We start from the raw sequence: 22,516 nt of genomic DNA, 5'->3' as shown, positions 1-22,516 counted from the left end.
TAATAGTAGCATTCCTGTGTAAATTATTGCTATCTCAGAAAGTGTATGTGCTTAAGGTGCTTTTTATCATTGAAATACCTGTGTCTCATCCTAATTGTTTATGAGCAAAACTGACATTACTGTTGTCTTACCACTTTAATTGTTCTTTTTCTCTCTCTAACCTACTACCTCCTATCCTGCATTAAGACTTGAGAACCTACCTGCCTGGTCAATAAGGACCCCTTACAAATAATTTTAGCCATCTCATCTTCAGGCCAAAAGAATCTTGCTGTCCTCATTTTAAAATCCCTGTTACCAAAGGATTTAAGAAAGTACATTTTACCCTAAACCTAACTGTTAAGCTGAATTGTTTTGCTAAAAACCTAGCATTTATATGAAGTCATGCTACCTAGCTAGGTGTCCAGCAGCCATACCCCTTTCTACACCATAAGTAACAAATCTTCTCTCCTTTGTATCTATTACCTGAACCATCTTTTCTAACTATCTCTATTTCACTAGCTTTTGCTGCAATATACCTTTTGCCCACTAGGTGGCACCCTAAACTAGGCTTTTGTTGCCTCCCTTATCCCTTCTCTCTTGTATCAAATTTCTGATTACATTTTAAATTTCTTTGCTGTATCAGACTGTTTTTATACATTTACCCACTATTAGCTATATTCCTCTTATTCCACTCTACTATCCCTTAGTAACCAAACAGCTGAATTATCACACCCCACTCACCTGTAACTACCAAGAGCACCTCAGTAGTCCACAGCTCACAGATTGTCTCTGTAATTTCTTCCTTTACTTGTTCTAACCTGCTCCGTTCACGCTGCAGGCTCACTCCGCTCCCCTACCCTACCCCCAATTCTCACCCACCCCAGTGCATCTAACCTTATACTTCTAAAACCACACCCCTTCTCATGTCATCCAATAGCATACTGCTACTCATTACATATCAAATAATTAAACATCTAATTTCATACTGCTACTCATTACTACTAAAAAAACAGTATCTCCCTCCTAACTATCTCTCTGTCATCCCCTACCTCCTTTCTATATTTTATCTTTTTCCCTCACTATGCCCCTAATTCACATACCAGAACATATAAATCTACTACTGTTATGTGTAGTACTACCTACCTCTATCTATACCCTACATCCTTACCTTCTATGAACATCTACATTATACTGAATCTCACCATCCCTTAAAACAAACATCACTACTAACTCAGCTAACCTCCCAAAACCACATTAACTTAACATCCTCATCAATCTATCTTCTACCAAAGTATCATAGATTAGCCCATATTGCTCATCTCCAAGCCAGGAAATTCCAAAGCATTTTCTGTAAATTCCTAAAGCTCACACACAGTCTTCAACAACACCTTCTACTACATGGTGACATTCATCCCAACCCAGGCACAAACAACGTCATAACAAACCCCCAGCTCTCACATCCCTCCACCCCTTACACCCTGACTAGAACCCCTAATTCTCTCCTCATAGCACATATCAACATAAACAATAAAATTAGCCAGCTGTATACTCTGCTAGACATACGTTCATTTGACATCCTATGTTTAACAGAAACATGGCTCAAACCTGTAACCCAGGACAATGAAATCATCCCACCTGGATATAATATTTTGAGATTAGACCGTATAACCAAAAAATGGTGGAGGGGTAGCAATACTGTACAAATCAGAATTATATGTTACTCCACTAGATGTACAACTACCTTTAGATAGTAATGCTGAAATCCTTATTTCTAAATTTCAGATCAATGCTAGCAAATCCATATACATAATATGCTCCTACCTACCTCCAGGCAATAACATCAATACACTTGAAAATATCCTCAGTTGGATTTCTACAGCCATCCCACAAGAAACTATAGTACTTGTTGATTTTAATATAGATTGGAATAGCTGTACTTCTGCCAGACCAACTACCCATATAAACCTATATGGCTTTTCCAAACAATCAACACCCCCACCAGAATCCATAAACCCAGTAACAAAGAAAGCACCTTATACTGGATCTTAATAAATAGTCATCCCCTCTCATATAAAGCAGGTACCCTTCCTGATGACATTAGTGACCACTCACATACTTACATAATTAGACAAAATACCTTTATTCCCAACCAAACCATCTTTAGAACTACCCAGAACAACAAAAAATGTATCCCATTAAGCTTCCAAGCAGAGCTTAAGGCTTGTGATTGGTCAGCCCCTAAAACACCTCTCTCTTGAGGAAGCAGTGTCATATTTTAACTGTAAATTCTTACAAATCCTGGAATGCCATGCCCCCACTCACTCTGTCAGAACTAGGAGTAAAACTGCTCCATGACTCACAAAAGAGACTAAGCTTAAAATCTTATTGAGAAACAAAATGAACTATTAAAAACCCAACTGATCATCAAAACTTTAAACAGCTGAGAAATGCCGCTAAAAAGTCAATACTTCTTGACAAAAAAAAACTTTTACTTTATTCTCCAGAAAACTCATCTACATAAACCACAAAGGTTCTGGTCAGGTATTAATAGACTCCTACACCCAGGACACTCCAAGACACCAACCCCATCAGGTTTCTCCCTTAACACTCCCAACTAGATTGCTGATGCTTTCAATACTTTTTTCACTGAAACCATCCAATCTTTGACAAATTCCCTACCACCTGTTAGCTCAACTTTGCCTTCCTCCCTAACTAGCTTACCCCCTACATTTCATTTACAACCAGTTCTAACATCCCTCATCTACACCATACTTCAAAAACGTAAACCATGCACACCCTCAGCTGACCTGGTTCCAGCTGAATACCTGCAAATTGCAGCCAAAGTACTTGCCTATCCCATTTCCATCCTAATAAATAGAACCATTACTGAAGGTCCCAACCCATCTCTCTGGAAAATCTCCCACATTATCCTACTACACAAGGGGGATAACTCAACCAAAATCTGAAACTTTTGCTTCATAGCCTTACTCTCTCCTTTAGCTAAAATCATGGAAAAGTGCATCCACCGACAACTACTTGATCACCTTCTCCAAAATAACTTACTAGCTGACTGTCAGCATGGTTTTAGGCCTTTCTATAGCACTAGCACTGCCCTCCTATCCTTTTCTGACTGCATTAACAAAAAATCGTAATGACAATATGCTTTCCTCTGCATTCTTTATTGACCTCTCTAAGGCCTTCAAAATGGTTAACCATCAGTTACTTATAAATATACTTAAATTGCTTTCACTAGACACACAATCAATACAATGGTTCAAGTCCAACTTAGAAAATAGACAGCAAGCTGTCCTTTGAGACAATAACTTATCCACACATCTCCCTATTACCCCTGGTGTCCCTCAAGGCTCTATTTTGGGACATCTTCTTTTCTCGATCTTCATTAATGATCTACATATAAATCTTCCTCAGGCTACTTGCATACAATATGCAGATAACTCCACATTACTTTGTACCAATACTTCTTCAGCTGAACTCCAATCCATCACCCAAAAAGTATTTAACTTAGTAGAAAACTGGTTCCTTCAACACTGCCTCCTCCTAAACCCCCCAAATCTAAATTATTGCTGTTCACTCCTACACAAAAGACTTCCACAATAGTTCTCACTGTTATATCCAATAATGGCACTGTCATATCACCTCACCCAACCACCAAACTCTTAGGTGTAATGATTGACCACAACCTTAACTTTGACTCACACATTAACTCAACCATTAAATCAGTTAATAGAAAACTAGGTTCCCTTTACAAGATTAAACCTTTCCTTACTCCTGTAGCTAGAACTACCATTGCCCACACCCATCTTATCTCCACCCTCCTCTATGCCTCCCCATTTTATACTAATCTATCCAAAAGCAACCTCAACAAACTGGCAACGTCCTATAACAACATTGCCAGATTTGCCTCTGGCTCCCCATTTAGAACCCACCAAAATCGAACTGCTAGCTTGGTTGGAACTGCAAAATCAGCTTCAATTTTAGCAACTTATTATTACCCACAAGATTTTGTATCATCCCAGTAATACTCCAATACTCTATAGCCTTATCACCCCCTACAAAAATCTTACAACCCTTTGCTCAGCTGATAAATTACTAGTAACCATCCATAAGTCCAACAATAAAGCAGGTGACTCTCCTTTTTTCTAACTCTGTGGAGAAAACCTGGAACAGGCTTCCCAGTGAGCTATCATCTCTTTCTTCATTACCATTTTTCAAAAAGCAACTAAAAATACTCCTCAAATCACAATGGCTGTGCCCATGTACTAACCCAGACTAACACTCTCCTTTCACTCCATGTCCTCATCTCTCTCTATTGCTGCTCTCTCTGTGTACCTCTCTCCCAGATTTCAAATAGTGGGATCAGTAAGCTTCCTTAATTCTATTTCTAGCCTAGTCTTTCTGGGAAACTACCTCTGAGTATAAACCGCATAGCAATCATTCTATTGCAAGCACATGTCCACTTTGTATATATTATCAACTTTTTTCACTTTGCATGTAGATTTTGGAAACTACCTTAAAATCATTTTTAACTAGATCTGTCTTAGTTATCTCTTAGAACATGATATTACTTGCTAGCCTTCTATGTGAGGAATATCAGACTCTCTACTGTGTGAATATGCTTCTAGTTTTAGTGAATTGTTTTCTAGGCTATTGTTGTTGAGTACTTTGATGTTAATCACTATTATTCTTTTCAATTTTATTAACTTAATGGAGCTTATCTCCCCGGGCTTCTACTGAAAATGGACATGTATCCAGTTGGACTAGTCCGGTCAGCAAATGTAAAATAAAATAAAATAAAATAAATAAATAAATATAGCATACCCCCATAAAAATCTGACAAAGAGGAAGCAGTCCCTTAATGTAAAATGGGTCATGCAGGCAGATAATGTTTTAAACAGTCGAAGGAAGTGTTATGTTCAAAACCTGTTTTACCATTTATTGATTACAGTAAACCCTTCATTATGTACATTTATGAATCAGAGGTAGGCCTAGGGCAGTCTTTTCCACAAAACTTTGAAGGAGAAGAACATCTTATATGTTTTAAGTGATGAGCTAAATAGAGCAGAGACTAAATAATCTACTACCAGGAAACAATGCTTGGCAATTAAGTGGGTACTCCCTTCACTGAAATATTATCTTCTTGGCAGAGACTTTACATCGGTCAGTGACAATGGCTCCCTTATATGCCTACATAAATAATAGAATGGGAACAATAAACTTTGTCAATGGGTACTTTCTGTGCAACTATTAATGTTTACTTTAAAAAAAGAAAACTGGTCAGGCTCAACACAGCACAATGCAGATCGCCTGTCTATGGCTCACAGCCCATCTAGTAGGCCTAAAGGCGATGGTTTCAACCTCTGGGGCTCAGATAGAACATTGTGCTGAAGTGATTGCCATATGATGAGTCAAACTGTTGCAAATCTATCATGAAATAATGTAAATAGCAAAACCAAGTCCAACTGACAGACCATTGAATGTACAAGAAAAACGATGTCCAAGATGTAAAAATCCACCAGGTTTATTGCACAATGCACAAACTCTAACGAACAACAAACAGTTCACCAATGACCTAGGTTTCGTTGTAAAGCACTGACTTCATCAGATTGGTGAACCAGTAAAAACAATTATATAGCATCTAATTAACAAACTAATTGAATAATTAAATGCACTCCATAAATGAACATAATTAACTCCACAAAAACATTGAAGAAAAAACAAAAAACAGCAACACAAAGGACACTACCTAAAAAGACTAGACTACAAAAAATACATTGATAATTCATATTTAAAACAACTACCACATGACTTGAATTTAAAAATTTAAAAAATTGTTGTCTGTGTAAAGACTCACTGTAATAATATACACCTTTATTAGACATGAGTATACACAGTATTTTGGGTGAACACACTGACAATTTTCACAATGAGGCTAAAATTGTTTCTAATGTTTCTGATGAGGGGACTATTATACCAAATGTATCTAATTTAGATGGGTTCATCAATTGTGGGAATCACATTGAGAAAGGTTTGGTTTCTGAGGCAACATGTGTGGACCAATACTCTACACACAATGATGCGGGTTCTGAATCTACCTTGTATCCTTTCTTTTCTACTTTTTCTATTTTTTCTTCTCCCTCACATTCAAATAATTTGGAGGAACTTTTTAATGGTGATACAGTTGTTGCACAAAACTGTGTTGGTATATTAAGTAAACCTAAGATTTTACACAATAGAGTGCATGATTTCAAGGTATACAATTATTCAAGTGTTGATATAGACAGTGATTATGCTGAGTTGTTTTCAAAAGGTTTTAATTTTGTTCCCTGTAGAAGAGGGAACATTGTTAATACATTGATTGATTTGAAACTATTCACACGTAAGATGAATTTAAAGATACTATTTGGCAATGAGAGGGACACTATAAATGGTGGATTTATTAACACTATTACAAAACCGAGCATATTTAACCCTGTTATGAGCCCATTAGTGGCCATATTTGAGAACATCTGTGAGCAAGACCTTAGACAACATTTTAGGTTTAGGCAAGATAACGTACATTTGAATATGACTAGAAATGAATATATAATGGTGACTAAATTAAGAGAATTGAGTGGTATACGAATCATGAAGCCAGATAAGGGAAATGGGGTTGTAATAGTAAATAAACAGAACTATTTTAGTATTATGATGTCCATGTTGCTGGATGATAATTACAACGAAGTAAGTATCAATGAAATTAATATAGCCCACAGAAAAATAGATTTGTTTTTGGATGACATGATTTTTCAAGGGGAGTTAACTGAGGACGAACACAAGTTTTTGACTAATGATTATCTTGTTGTTAGTGGAATTTTTGGAATTCCCAAAATCCACAAAGGACTTGACAATGTCAAATTTAGACCCATTGTGGATGGTAAGCAGAGTAAAGTGAGCTTTATTAGTCGCTTTTTGGACCACAAATTGAGGGTAGGCCTAAGTAAATTACCTTACATACTGAAAGATTCTTGGCACTTTTTAGAACTGATTAAACATCTTGTTGTACCAGACAAATTTTATTTTGTCACTATAGATGTCTGTAATTTATTTTCAGTGATTCCACATGATGTTGGACTAGCCTGGTTAGAGGAACAATTGTATGTTACAGGTGTGTATGAACAGGAAGAAATTAATGCTTATGTCAAACTTATGGAATTAGTGTTGGATTGAGGGTCATTATTTTAAGCAACGGACAGGAGTTGCCATGGGGGCGGCTTGCGCCCCCATTTATGCCAACTACATCATGGCATTTTGGGAGGAAAAATTTGTTAAGAACAGTGAGTTTAGTCCATTCATTCATTTATATTCAAGATTTTTGGATGACGTTTTTATTGTATGGGTAGGGGTAGGTGATAGACATTTGTTGGATACCTTTATTCAGTATATCAACAATACGGTATGGTTTTTACAATTTACCCACAAAATAAATGATACGTCCATGGAATTTTTGGATGTTAAGTTGACATATGATCATTGTACAGGCTTAGTGAGATCTAACATCTTCAGAAAGGTGACCTTTTCAAACTCATATCTGCACTACGACAGCTGTCACCCTAGCCATCAAAAGAGGGCGATTGTTAAGGGGCAGATGGTTAGGGCAGCGTGCATGGTTAGCGAGGATGATGATTTCCAGGCAGAAATTTTATTTATTTATTTATTTAACATTTGTTGACCAGGAATGTCCGACTAGGTTCCACAGAGCCTGTTTTCAGCGGAGGCCCAGGGAGAAACGTTCCAGATTTAGAAATGGAATTTATTACAGGGATGTTCCTCAACAGAGGGTATCCGGATCAGTTATGTGCAGAATTATGTAATGAAATTCAACTCAAGAGAGATAGTAAGGTGATGCTTCCAATTTTAAAATCTGACACTGATAAGTTTGGGTTACATTCAGGTGGTATTGGAACATCTACTTTCAGTAATGACACTATTTTATATATTCTTACTTACAATGGAGATACAGAATTTGTAATTAAGACAATCAAAAGGTATTGGGAAATATTCCAAAAAAGGAGGGATTCAAACACACCTTTCACTCAAAAGCTCAAGTTTGTTTTCAGAAAGGACATGTCATTAAAAGACATCTTTGAAAAGGGTATTGTAAATCACCCTAATAAGGCGAATAAAGTACCGGGTAATTTCAAATGTGGCAGGTGTACTACTTGTTCACACATCTTGACAACAAGAGAAAAATTGGTGATCAACAATTTTGGCATTACCATTGGTGGGCATTATGACTGCCATACCAAGAATGTTGTGTATCTAGCTAAATGCCAAGATTGTAAGGCATTTTATGTGGGGAAGACATGTAGACGTTTTAGAGATAGGATCAAGGAGCATTTGCTTGATATACAACATAAAAAAACCACCAACGCTTTAGCAAGACACGTGAGGGATAACGACAATCACAAGTTTAAATTTTGCACTATACACCACGTAATCCAGGATCAACAGGGTAGGATTACCCGGTGCCATTTGGATATGAGCGAATTAGTGTGGCAAATTAGATTAGATGCTTGTACATTGCCAGGGCTAAACGAATATCTTTCCATTAAGCCATGGCTCATACTTAAACACATTTGTGGTTAACTTTTATAGTACACATTTAACATACTTATATATTCTGTTCAAATGATTTATCAGTGTATATTATTACAGTGAGTCTTTACACAGACAACAATTTTTAAAATTTTTAAATTTAAGTCGTGTGGTAGTTGTTTTAAATATGAATTATCAATGTATTTTTTGTAGTCTAGTCTTTTTAGGTAGTGTCCTTTGTGTTGCTGTTTTTTGTTTTTTCTTCAATGTTTTTGTGGAGTTAATTATGTTCATTTATGGAGTGCATTTAATTATTCAATTAGTTTGTTAATTAGATGCTATATAATTGTTTTTACTGGTTCACCAATCTGATGAAGTCAGTGCTTTACGACGAAACCTAGGTCATTGGTGAACTGCTTGTTGTTCGTTAGAGTTTGTGCATTGTGCAATAAACCTGGTGGATTTTTACATCTTGGACATCGTTTTTTTTTAATGTAAATAGCAAGCCTCAACACAGTAGGGCTCACAGAGCATCTAGTAGGCCTAAATGCGAGGATTTCCACCTCTCGGGCTCAGATATAACATTGTGCTGTAGTTCTTGCCATATAATGTGTCAAAATGTTGCAAATCTGTAGTGAAGTAATGTAAATAGCAATTGCTGTAAAATGTGAATTTTTGTAACTAAGTGTAATCAATATTGTTTCTTTAATTCAGACAGCTAAACTTTTGTATTGGCTAGAGAGGTTTGCCATAGAAATTATTACTTGTAAGCAATTATTCTATTAAAATGTTGCATAAAAAGAAGGCAACAGTTCTGTTAATCATAGAAAATGGCCAGAGCCATTGCTAGGTGATAATGAGGCTCATGGGCAGCTGCCAGAACTAGCAGCCCCCTCCAAAGTTTTCAACCCCCCCCATAAAAGAAAAAGATTTGAAATTAAATATACCTCATGACATCCGATGCTTTATATAGTTATATTTCTGTTCACAGGTTCATAGGTTCATAGGTTCATACTAGGCTATCTGCCCTAGGGCATTTATAAGCCTAGCCATAGTATGTTTGGCTTTCGCCACCCATTTTAAATTAATTTTGCTATGCCCTTTTTCGAGGTTAGTATACTGTGCCTCTGTCTAACAGTGACACAGAAGTGATACCCGGGGTAAACCTACGATCTCCCATCCACTCATCAAGATTCCTCTTGAAAAGAGTCAATGAGGGACTCTGCCTAACCTGGACTGTGATTTTATTCCAGAGTGAAGGGAGCCTCTGGGTTATGAATCTGTCCCTCCAGCATGTCCTATTTATTTCAGTGCTGAGGTTCAAGTCTCTCGAGAGTGTAGCTCAATGGGATTTGGATTTTTTGAGGTGCAGCATGTCCCTTAATTCCGGGTTGTGTTTCCTGATCAGAGTTTCTTACTCAATGCTATTGATAAATTTTCTGATAATCCTTGGGGGGGGGCCCTTATAAAGAGAAACTTGAACAGTGTGAATTAAGGTGGCAGTTTAAATTACAAGCAGACTCCCTTCCAGGGTTAAGTGATGTTACTTCAGTACAGAGTTTAGGGTATATTCAACAGTCACCAAAAATCTCATCAGAAACACAGCAGAGGTATATAAGCAGTATAAATGGTTTTACAACTGAACTTTAATTCTCAATAGACCACAACACATGATTAAAATTACACCATATATGGTGTGATTTTAATCATGTGTTGTGGTCTATTGAGAATTAAGGTTTGGTTATAAAAGTTATTCAGAGCCTCAGTTGTCTGCCTGCAACAACTTTTATCTACTTTTTTTTTTCATTATTGGTCAGTGATTTTGAGTGTGGATATTTTGGTTTCCCTGCTTGTATGTTTTTTGTGCAGTATAAATGTTTTCCTTTCAGTATATCATAAAATGTCAGTAGCAAGTAATACCAGAGGCAGGGTTAGCACTTTCGCTGTAAAGCTTCATCAGCCCTATTTTATAATAAACTACGTTTTTATTCTTCGATTACTGGTCTGCAAAATTTACAGCTTGGACTGTTGCTAATATTGTTCTTCCTCAGGTGTCATTTGCTGCTGGCATTTTATGATATACTGAAAGGAAAATATTTATACTGCTTACATACCTCTGCTGTGTTTCTTCTGCGATTTTTGGTGACTGTAGAATATTTTATTCCCAAGTCATTAATTGCCAGGAAGCTTCTATTTTTTATAGAGTTTAGGGCGTTGAAGACAGGATAATTGTAAGGGCATGAAATTGTAATATTTACATTAAATATTTTGGATCATTTAGAAGAAGGTATGTTTGACATTAAGTGTAAGTATTTATTATTTTTATATTGTATATTACCAATATTTTTTTAATATTTTCACTATTTTTAACATTTGAGAATGATGTGGACAAACTTATATTTGATTACTAAGCACAGAATTATATACATTTTCTCCAGGCTTTAATAAAATCTATGTAGGCACCATGTAGTGCCTACACAGAATTTTACCATGTTCATGGTCACGGTTTCCCCTCGGCAGTGTGCCATGCATATTAATGATGGAGCATTGCCGAGGGAGAGATGAGGAACATGGTTATTGAATCAGTGTAGGGAGATGTGTAGTGCTAACTGTGGCCGCAGATGAGTAAAATACTCCCTGCAATATCCTTTTGTTTTATTTTTATTTTTTATATATTTTAAAGATAGCATGTTTGTGAGGCATAGTGTGGAGCACAACAATGCTAAGTTGCGTCCATATATAAGATAGCAGACATCTGCCAGACATCTAAAAATAGAAACCAGATGCAATTAATTATTTATTTAAAAGTGTGTTTAAGCATGTCTGAGCATGTTTGCATGGCGTGGCATGGTGCTCAGCACTGCTTATAGGTAGCTCAGTGGTATATATGAAGTTATAGCGGATATTTTAATATCCTTGCAGCTAAATGGGTAGAGTTATGGCTTCATATGCAGTAGGTCCAGGGTTTTAATACATAGAAGGGAAAATGTGTATTTAATTTTGATAAATAGATCATGCAGACTATTTTAAAATATGGCCCCACTACGGTCTGCTAAGTGCTGCTCAACTGTGCTTAGACATGCTAAGCACTGCATAAACATGGTAACAGCTGTCAGTGTTTATGCTCTGCTTGGCTGGTTTGTGCATTGCTAAGCTCTGCTAAGACTATGGTTCTGTGAGTTTATGCATGTCTCAGCTCAGCTGCACTGGTTTGTGTGGTGCTATGCAATGCAGCACTTTTTTTAATGTTTCCCAATAACATGTAAGTGTGGGAAAACAGCCTATATTAAGCCTAATAGGTGGGAATACAGCAGAATCCATTGGAGGTCTGTCACTGATGGCATACTATGGCTGGTGGTGTTGACAAAGGTGTGCACATTTGGGTGCAGCTTTGGGGCATTCTGGAGCCCAGGCTGATGTTTGGGCTCCTTGTCAAAAAACATGATGACAGGCTGCTGCAGGGCAGTTTCCAGGGCACAGAGTATAAGGCGGAGGCCTGGGACCAGCTGGTCAGAGAACTCACCAGTGTTACTGGTATCCTCCGCATAGATGAGCAGTGTCATCACCACCATGATGACTTGAAAAGAAGAAAGAGAGGGACCTTGGACACCTGGGTCCAAAAAGCAAGGGCAGAGAATGCCCCACAAGTATGTAAGTAATTTTACCCTTGTTTTACCAATATGTAATCTGAATGTCTGCAAAACTGGTATGCATAATGGTGTACTTCTCTGTCAACAGCTTCAGCTGTGAGGGCTCGTAATGTCGAGTCACATGCTGGACACTTGGTGAAATAACCAAGAAAGATCAAAGCATTAACTGTAATAAATTATATACAGTAAAGCTTGTAGTGCAATAAATTTGGAATTAGAGCTGTATTGCAAGAAATGAATAATGCCAACTATAGTGCAATAAAAACATGAGACAATACCAGTAACTGCATTAAAGTATATACAGTAAAGTTTGTAGTGCAATAAATGTGGAATTAGAGCTGTATTGCAAGAAATTAATAATGCCACCTGTAGTGCAATAAAAACATGAGACAATACCAGTAACTGCATTAAAGTATATACAGTAAAGTTTGTAGTGCAATAAATGTGGAATTAGAGCTGTATTGCAAGAAATTAATAATGCCACCTGTAGTGCAATAAAAACATGAAGCAATGCCAATATTACCAAGAAATATGGCGTACATCAGGATTGTCTTGTTGTAACCATTGCAGTAGAGCTGTATGCATTGAGGCTGTAAGGTAAGGTGCTGCAGTCAAGTATAACACTGTAATAGCTGTAGAATGCAGATCTAATGACTGCAGATTGTATCGGTTAACTCATATAGTACTGTTCAAGGTTGTCTCTAGGCCAATATTGGTCACATAATTCTCGGGAAGGCTTCTACACATTCTAATATATTTATTTCTGTGTGAAATATATTTTTTTGCCGGTGGAAGCATTACCGGATATACGTCATTTCATTTCCGGCTTGTTTTCAACCTGTGTGACTGTTTGGTCACGAAGAGACAAGCCAGAATTTCAGCGGTTATATTGAGAGGAGTTAAAGCACATTTACGGCGTTTCCCTTATGGTCTGGTGTTTTTTGTATTGAGTTTCACGCTAGTTTGCTGGCGTTTATTTGGCATGATACATCGCTGGATGGTCGGTGCATTTTTCCTTACGTGGACTGTGTAGCAGGCTTATGAACATTCAGGTTTTTTTCATGAAGTGATGTTCTGCTGTGGTTTGTGGCTTGCCCTAGGCCTTACATTACGTGACACTATATGGCTCCAGTGATTTTCGGAATATTGATTTTTGGATTCTGGACTATTGTGGACTTGAGGTGAATCTGTTTACTGTTTGCACTTTTGCAATTTGTTATCTGCCATAATTCTCCATGTATGTATTCTATTTTGGTCGCCTTTGGAAAGTTGTGTCTGTTCTTTTGTGTGCATTTACTTATGGGTTTATTCCCATACATCATTGTGGTTAAACATCTTTATATTTCAAGATATACATGTCATATTTAATGACTAATTTTTTATAAGTTGATTGATGTACAGTGGTTATTGAGTATTGAATGTTATCATTTACACTTTTTAAGGTGTCATGATATATGCACACATATATATATATTTTTTGTTATGATAGTTGAATATTGCATCTTCTGGTTCTCCTCATTTATATTCTGAATATTCTGATTGGATATTTGGGTCGGGTTGTTGGGGTGTTATTCCCAAATTATAACATTATATCTATCATGTTTCAACTGGTGGGGTTGACATTGAATTGGTAGGATAAGTAGGGGAGGCACTTTTTTAGGGTCATTCAATATTTGTGCCCATATTGCCTTTATCATTTGTACCATTTTTATGCATTGGACTTGGTTCACATATTGAGATTTCTATATATATTCATATATGTATTATTTTGACCACGTTACTGTCACACTCCAGCTAATTTTTGGGGATTCTTCCTTGTTATTTATTTTTTTATTTTTTTGTTTTTTATTTTGGGATATGTGAATTGGGGTTTTGGACTTTTTTGTTCATTGCATTTCAATATATTTTGCCTATGCAAGTACGCAGTGTGTTAATTTTTGGATCTCTGGCTGCTTATTGTATTTGTATAGACTAATGAATGCTTTCATTTATTTAACCTATGCACAGTGTGAAGCCTGAATTTAGGTGCTTCAGGACTGGTTATGGTATTAGGTTTTTTGGTGGTTTCTGCATATGAACAGGTCCGAACCCCAGATTTATGAAGCGTTGTTGTTAATACTGGTTGATACTCCCAACTATTGTGTTGCTGGTGTGTTGGTTGTATTGTAATAGTGGTCAAGTATAGTGAATATATACCTATATATATATATATATATATTGTTTTTTTGAAGTGAGCAAGTCCTTTGTGTTAAAATTATGGCATTATCACCCCTTATTCAGGGGCTATCATCCGATATGGATGACTTATCAGTTTTTGGTTTAGGCCCATTGGGCTCTACACATGTTCCTTCGTCCAATGCATCCAATAGTGAATGTGACATGTTTTTTGGTTTACTTAGTAAAAACATGAGAATGGTTAGGACTAATGTTTGGCACCTACGTTTATTTAAAGCATACCAACGTATAAACATTACTCCACGGGGCCTTTGGGTTAAGGTGCAACCTTTGGTCTCTGATATTGATGATAAACTATTGGAAGATTGGGGACAGGTCCAACAGTTGGCCAGTTCCAAGTTTGTTGATGCATTAACAGCTTTTTATGAACGGAAAGTGCAGAAAGGGGTTAAAGATCTTGAAACAATATGTGCTGATACTAGCAAGTTTGAAACTTGTGACTCTTTTTCTACACAGATTAAAAAACTTACGTCCGACCTCTCCAAGATGGAATTGGTACTTAAAGAGAGGAAGATCAAAAAATTTTTTAGAGATGTTGGGGACTATGAAAGGGGGAAACCTTTTGATAGCTCCAAAAATGTTTCGTTCAGGGTACCTGGAGAGTATGATAGGGGAGCTAAGAGATTCTCTACCCCAAAAAGAAAAAGACCCAAATCAATTCTTAAGAACACTTCTGAATCTTCTAATTTTACTTCAGGTGATGAATATTCATCCAATACTGAAGGGGAATTTGAGGAGAACCAGTCTGATGTCTTACCAAATGCTAAACGTGACAATTTGTCACACCCTTCCGCCGCACCTACAGACGAGGGGGGCGGAAACATAGGAAAGGACACGCCCAAGCAAAGCATGGATGCTCTATTGAAACTGATGACAGCACAGTAATGTTCCCCTCTAATGTTCATAATATTTCTTCTATTGAGCTAACTACTACACAGGGTTTATTACTAAATAAAGGTCTAAACTTTGTCCCCGGTTTTTTTGTACCTGAACAGTCTTTAGCCTTGGATGTGGTTAACTTCTGTAGATTATTGAATTTAAAACTGCTGTTTGCTGATGGTGATAGTGATAAATCTCATGAGTTTAGATTTAAGAAATCGTCTTTCAATCCACCTATGACTCAATTGGTGGGTGTTTTTCAAAGGAATGTGTTATATGATTTACACTATCACTACAAGGATTTTCCTTTGTCTTATAACAATTTATCCAGGGATGAAGTGTGTAGTCTGGATGAGTTAGCTAAAAATAAAAATGTGGTGATCACACAGTCAGACAAAGGTGGGGCGGTGGTGATTCAGAACAAGGATTCTTATGATCATGAGGCTATGAGACAGTTGGGGAATATAGGCCACTACATGGCCATGCCTTTGGACCCAACCTCCAATTTACAGCGTAAGATTGATGAATTTTTAACATCAGCAGTAGAGGAGGGTATTATCCAACAGGCTACCAAGGAACAATTGATGGTGTCGTCCCCTCAAAAACAATTTCTCTATATGCTTCCTAAAATACATAAAAATGTTAATAATCCCCCTGGCCGACCTATTGTGTCTGGACATGGGTCCTTGACGGAACCCTTATTGGAATATCTGACTTTCTATTTGAAACCCTTATTAGGGTTAATCAGAGCTCGTATCCAAGATACCACACAGTTTTTGGAGATTATTGGTGATATTCAATTGGAGCCGGAATGGCTATTATGTACCCTTGATATTACGTCCCTTTATACCAACATTCCACACTGGGCAGGCCTACAAGCACTAGAATATTGGTTGGTGAGATCTGATTTATACAAACCAGGTTTTAACACTTTTCTGGTGTGTCTCACTGAATATGTGCTAACCAGTAATATTTTCTATTATCAGAATAAGTGCTTTTGGCAAATCAAAGGAACTGCTATGGGTGCATCTTTTGCACCCATCTATGCAGATTTATTTATGGCGTATATCGAGGAGATCATTATTTATGACGCCAGTCATAACATCTACATGTGTGAAATGGATATGTGGCGTCGATATCTGGATGATTGTTGGTTGGTGTGGAGGGCTGATGACCAGTATCTCATGGAATTTCTTGATTATCTTAATAATAACATATGGGGTATAGAATTTAAGATGAGTTTTGACAGGTCCAATATAATCTTTTTGGATGTTGAAATTCACAGAAATATGGATAATACTCTATCTACTACCCTATTTAGGAAATTTCCAGAGTACAATTCTCTATTGCATGCCACCAGCTTCCACCCACCACATATCATCCGGAATATTCCCAAGTCACAATTTTTACGAGCTAGGAGAATTTGTTCCAATCAAGGGTCCTATGTGAAGACCAGTGATGATTTGGTTGCTAGATTTAAGCATAGGGGATATCATTCAGGGACTATACACATGGCCAAACAGTGGGCTTCTAAATTTGATAGAACTGATTTATTGCGCTATAAAGATCACAATTGTGATGGGTTACAACAACCGCTTAGGCTAGTTACCTCTTATGGACGCAATACTCGAGGCTTTATGAAAATTGTTGATAGACATTGGAACATCCTTTTGGCTGACAACAGATTGAACAACTTTCTTGGGGACAGATGTTCATTTTCTTTTAGAAGGGGACGTACTATTGGGTCACATTTGAGTCATTATAAGAAGTCTTTGTCTGATTTCAAAGTTTACACTCAATCTACTCTCACAGGGGCTCCAGTGGTTGGATGTTTTTCGTGTGGCCACTGTAAATTTTGTAACAAGGTTTCACGTATTGGAGAATTTAGTAGTCAGAATACACCTGATATTTTTGAGATTAATTTTTGGGCCAACTGCAGTTCTGGGTGGGTTATATATCTAGTGACCTGCACCTGTTCTGCGTTTTATGTGGGCCAGACCTCTAGGGCATTCCGTCTTAGAATTGGTGAACACATTAGTGACATCAAGAATAAGCGTAGTAACAATGCATTATTTAAACATAGTTTAAAACACACCACAGCCAACTTTATGTTTTGTATTATTGACCACATCAAGGGTAAATGTCAGGATAAAATAAAATGGCATGAATTGCTGACTTCCAAAGAGAGGAAGTGGATAATTAAACTTGGGGCAATGTTTCCACCTGGTCTTAATGACCAATTGTGATTTGTTAATTATGACAGGCTGATAATGTACTGTGATTGGTTTTTGTTCACATATATATATTGTGTTTGGAACCTTTGTGAGCTGATTTTTATAAAAAACTTGTGTCACTGAGGAAGGCTCTGTTGAGCCGAAACCGGTCTGTACATCTGTTATCTGAGGGATTTTTCTCTCAGGATTTATGTATTAAACTATTTCTATGCTGATACCTACAGCTGCTGGCTTCATTTGTGTGCACATAATTCTCTGCCATCTGCAGACATCAGGTAATAAAGCTATATGGATGAGGTAGCACACTTCATGGGCTAATATTGTTTGTTGACTTCACAGATATGATACTGAACTATAGCTCACCTATTATCTGCATCATGCACATACTTTCTACTGTCACTGCTGTCTAGTATAACATTATAGTTGTACTAACAGGCCATATGTTGGTTCCAGGTCAGCTCTATCCAAATATCTGTCAGTCAGTAATCTGCAGTGACTCAGTAGCTCAGTTTGTTAAATGATCTGTACATAATATATTTTGTCACACACAGACCAGGGTTCGAATCCAGTGGTATGTATCACTAAATATTACAGTGGCAGTTATGTAATGCTTACAGTTTCTCTCTCCACAGGAACTACAGGTAAATGGATGAGGTAGCCCATATTATGAGTAGATAATTGTGTGTAGATGTCACAGACTGTTAAAATCATTGGTAAGAATGTGAAAAATCAGCAATGTGCAGTCAGAGATAAAATGTGTAATCCTGGTATGACTGTATGCCAGGAGTCTCTGTTAAAAGTTGCTGCAGTCAGTTAATACATTCCATGCAGACACCCCCTGCAGTCACTACTATTGTGTTTTATTCCCATGCCTGCCAATTAAGGCATGACTGCTGTTTAGTGTCTGTACTGTACACATACATATATCCCAAGTGTCACAATTTTACATTATATAACTAATAATGCATAATCCAGCTGTCTCAGGATTACCATGGAAATGATTACTTAGATTGCAAAGTATCACCATATCAGCCCACAGAACACCTTGGTAGTTATATAGGTCCACCTGATCTGCAAGTGTTCTGTGTATTTGTGTACCCAGAATTGCTACTGCTTGGCCCATATATTCCCATGCAAATAGCTTGAGAGGTATACATGTGCTACATCAGCTATAGGAGACTTGTAGTCACTGTACTCATAAAGATAATACAGGTCTGTAGAGTAGAAAGTAGTACTGATGTCAAGGAAATAAGCTGCAATGTTACTAATGGACATTTTTTCTCTCTCTCCCCACTCCTTATCTTCATTTATTTGTTATTGTTATTTATTGGTTATGGTTTACTGGGCAGCTGTGGTGGTGCAGTGGTTAGCATTGCCACCTCACAACAAGAGGTTCTCCAGTTCAATCCTCAGCTGGGGTGCCTTCTGTGTGGAGTCTGCATGTCCTCCCTGTGGTCGTGTGGGTTTCCTCCTGGTGCTCAGGTTTCCTCCCACATCCCAAAGACATGCCGTAGGTAGATTGGACACTCTAAATTGGCCCTAGGCGTTAGTGTGTGCCTTCTGTGGAAGGTTGGGTGCCGGGCTGGCAACTCGACACCGTAAAACTCCACTGCCAGTCATGAGCAGACAAGTGATCCGCTGTGGCGTCCCCTAACTGGGAAAAGCCAGAAGAAGACTGGTTATGGTTCACTATTAACATATGTTGTTACATTAACTGTTTTTTGAGACTTGTGCTTGTTAAATTGCCAATTTCATTGGCCTTATGCTGCAACTGTTACTTGCATGATGTTAACATACTGATTGTTCTGTTATTTACTGTTGTGTTTCACATAATATGCATTTGTTATATAACTGGGTTATTTACAATGTTCTGCCTTGCTGTTATTACTAACAATGATGTGTTCACAACTAACCTATACTTACTGCTATACCTCCATTACCACAGCACATCGAGGTAGGCCTGTTCTGGCTGATCTGCCTACCTTCCCTCAACTTGCCGTGGCACAAGGTCATAGCACATCTGGGGCTTAGATCAGTGGTAGCCCCTCTGCTGCCCCTGCACCACCTGCATCATTGGGTGGGACTGCTTGAGTGGTGCTAGAGGGGCCATTGCTACCCAGGCTCAACTGAAATCATGGTGTACAAGATTGTTCATCACAGCTATGAACGCCACCTGCACCAGATTGAGAGCATGCTAATGAAACTGGTCGGGCAGGTTTGCCCTGGCAGCCAGCCTTCAGCACAGCCACCCTTGGAGCAGTGAAAGAGCAGTGCCAACAGTCCCAAGGGTGGGGACGTGAGTCATACTGCTGCCATTTGGAGGCACGTGCGACTTGGAGTCCACAACACCCTCTCCATTCAAGGTGTTCATTCACCTCATGTGTCACACACCACCCCTGTCTGCTGTCTTGTCTATCTTGTCTGTCTCCTAAAGCATGCTCTCCTACCCAACTTACCTTCCCACACATACCTGTGTCCCTTCCCCAATATTCTACTATCACCTTAATTAAAAAAAAATGGGCACCTGTCCCTGCTCACACACATGTCCACTGGACACAAGTAATTTGATCCAATTGGCTTCACAATGCAGGTATGTTGTCCTCACCCCTCTCTCTGGGGTTTGAGAGTTCAAATTCATCTACAAAATTTGTTAAAGTGCACAGCTGTTGCTATACAAGAAATGGATAGATATGGTTCTTTCCTACACCCTTCCTGCACATCCCTATCTGCCTTTCACAATGTTTTTCACCCTGCTTGTCCCCATTTCACCGCTTTCCTAACACCCCCTTTTTCTTTTCCTTATATTTTTAGCATGGATTTGCATGGTGAGCTGCATTGCGCAGCTTTGTTTAGCTCCACAAAATAGAGCTTTAATGATTAAACACCTCTGTCATGTTCCAAACCTGGGCCCATCACACCTACAGCATACTGCATTAACCTGCCACACAGATCTTAATTAAAACAGTTGTTTTTAGCAAAACATACTGATTGCCATTTACAGTCATTAAGCATGTCTCAGCGGAGCTGCACACTGTGCCGTACCACGCAAACTGAAATAAAAACTAATGGGACAATGGGAGTGTACCTTGGACTCTGGTGCAATAATACACCAGTGTACAGCCAAAGACAAAATAATGGATGTAACTGAGGCCTGTGATAGCAGGTAAATGTGCTCTTTTATCAGCAACATGTTAAAACACACCTGCTAAGGCATCAATGACAAAGTACATATGTTCAACTGGGACCCTGGTGCAGAAATATAGCCATTGAAAGCTATGCACATACTGATGGATGCAGACAATGTGTGTCACAGCCTATATGTCTGCACATATACCTTGCAAATACACCTGCTGCAGCACTGACTCAGTAGCTCAGTCTGTTAAATGCCTTGCGTGCAGTACATTTTGCCACACACAGTCCTGGGTTCAAATGCAGTTTTGTGTTGCAGTTCAATTACATTATTGTGAAGACAGCAAGTAATGACCGAGTTATGTAATCTTAATCCGCACAGGTTACTGCTAATTAATGAGCTGCTACCCAGTTTGACAGGTCAAAGGCCTGCAGGTAGGAACACACTGCACATATCTGTATAGCCTAACTATATGATGCCTACTACTCTGTTATTGGCACTGTTGCATAACAGGTATACCTTAAGCACATGCCTCAGTTGGACTGTAAAGGGTACCCTTACCCTGCCTCTGCTGCAATGACAGGTCTGGCAGAACTGCCACAGTTACATATACAGTTTGTTGTCTTCTACAGTGTTCACACTCTCTCATGTGTTCTAGGCTGCAGCAGTAGCTGCAGCCTGTAGCATACACAATTGTATGTACAGGTAGCTGCTACAGACCTACTATACCTCCCAACCCTCAAGAACAAGGGATCCAGATACAGCCATACTTAATGGAGGGGGGCAAAGACCCAGAGATAGGGACATGTGTAACAGTTTGCTCCTAAAAAGATAGTAAATTGATAGAATAACAGCTATTGCATTAGCATGCATATTCTGATGGGTATGAAGTCTGACACTCAAATGTCTCTCTTCTGTTACTGACCTCATCCCACAATGTTTGACAGTGAACTGCCAGATGACCACAATGTCATGGGACACTGACCACACATATGAGGTGAAACTATGGACATACTTCATAAATCTCTACAGGTGACAGTTATGGTACCTACCCTTGGTGATGCTGTAGTCTCCACACTTCAGTAATGCCCATCTTAACAACTATGAAAGGGGCCAAGGTATATATGAAGGCCTTATATATTGCATTGTGGTGGCATGTCATTGGCTAATGATAGTGCAATTCAACTGTCCTGGTTGCAATTAGTAATTCTGAGCCACAGATTGGTGTAGAGGCAATTACCTGCTAATGAGCAGTACCTTACAAAGGCAAGCAGCTGGTTATGGTAAACAGGTCTGTATGAGACTTAACTCACACAGAGAGTATATTTCCAAAGGATTATCAGACAAAGTTCATCAAAGGAGTACTGCACTCCACCATGTATGTAATAGATTTCTCCATATAACAGGATGCAGATGGGAGGGTGGACTTATGAGGGATATGGATTACAGCAGTAATCCTGTCTTAGATCTATGGTAATGACATGTCAGTGATACTCTGCTGTCCTACACCTACACGCATGCCTCTCAACTGTTCCTGATTTTCAGTCACATCTTAGGTCTGTCCCTGTCAATTCCTCCTACAACGGCTGGCTGTTGTAGGAAAGCTAGTGGATTACGCATAATATGTAGTGACAGTAAGTAAGGTTATATACTTCTGTAATGTCAAATTATATATTGTAATTCACCACCTCTCATTATGTCAATGTCACACATAAATAGTTCTGACATTTTAGAAGTGTCCCTGAATGTCTCTGATACACTCAAGCGAAGTCCCTGTTTCTGTTGAATTTTGTCTCTGTTTGGTTGAGAGCTAT

At 38.3% G+C, this 22,516-nt stretch overlaps 1 protein-coding gene across 1 annotated transcript in view; it reads right to left on the bottom strand.

Annotated features, from left to right (window-relative positions):
• The window catches only part of LOC122814283 (calcium-activated chloride channel regulator 1-like), a 2,127,707-nt gene that overhangs the window by 1,007,696 nt on the left and 1,097,495 nt on the right, over nucleotides 1-22,516 (bottom strand). The gene's annotated exons all lie outside the window — the stretch shown is intronic.

The sequence above is a fragment of the Protopterus annectens genome, chromosome 10.part0 (assembly GCF_019279795.1).
Source record: "Protopterus annectens isolate FY-2018-M chromosome 10.part0, PAN1.0, whole genome shotgun sequence".
In the NCBI taxonomy this organism is placed as follows: domain Eukaryota; kingdom Metazoa; phylum Chordata; order Ceratodontiformes; family Protopteridae; genus Protopterus; species Protopterus annectens.
This window is presented reverse-complemented; position numbering and strand designations above follow the sequence as displayed.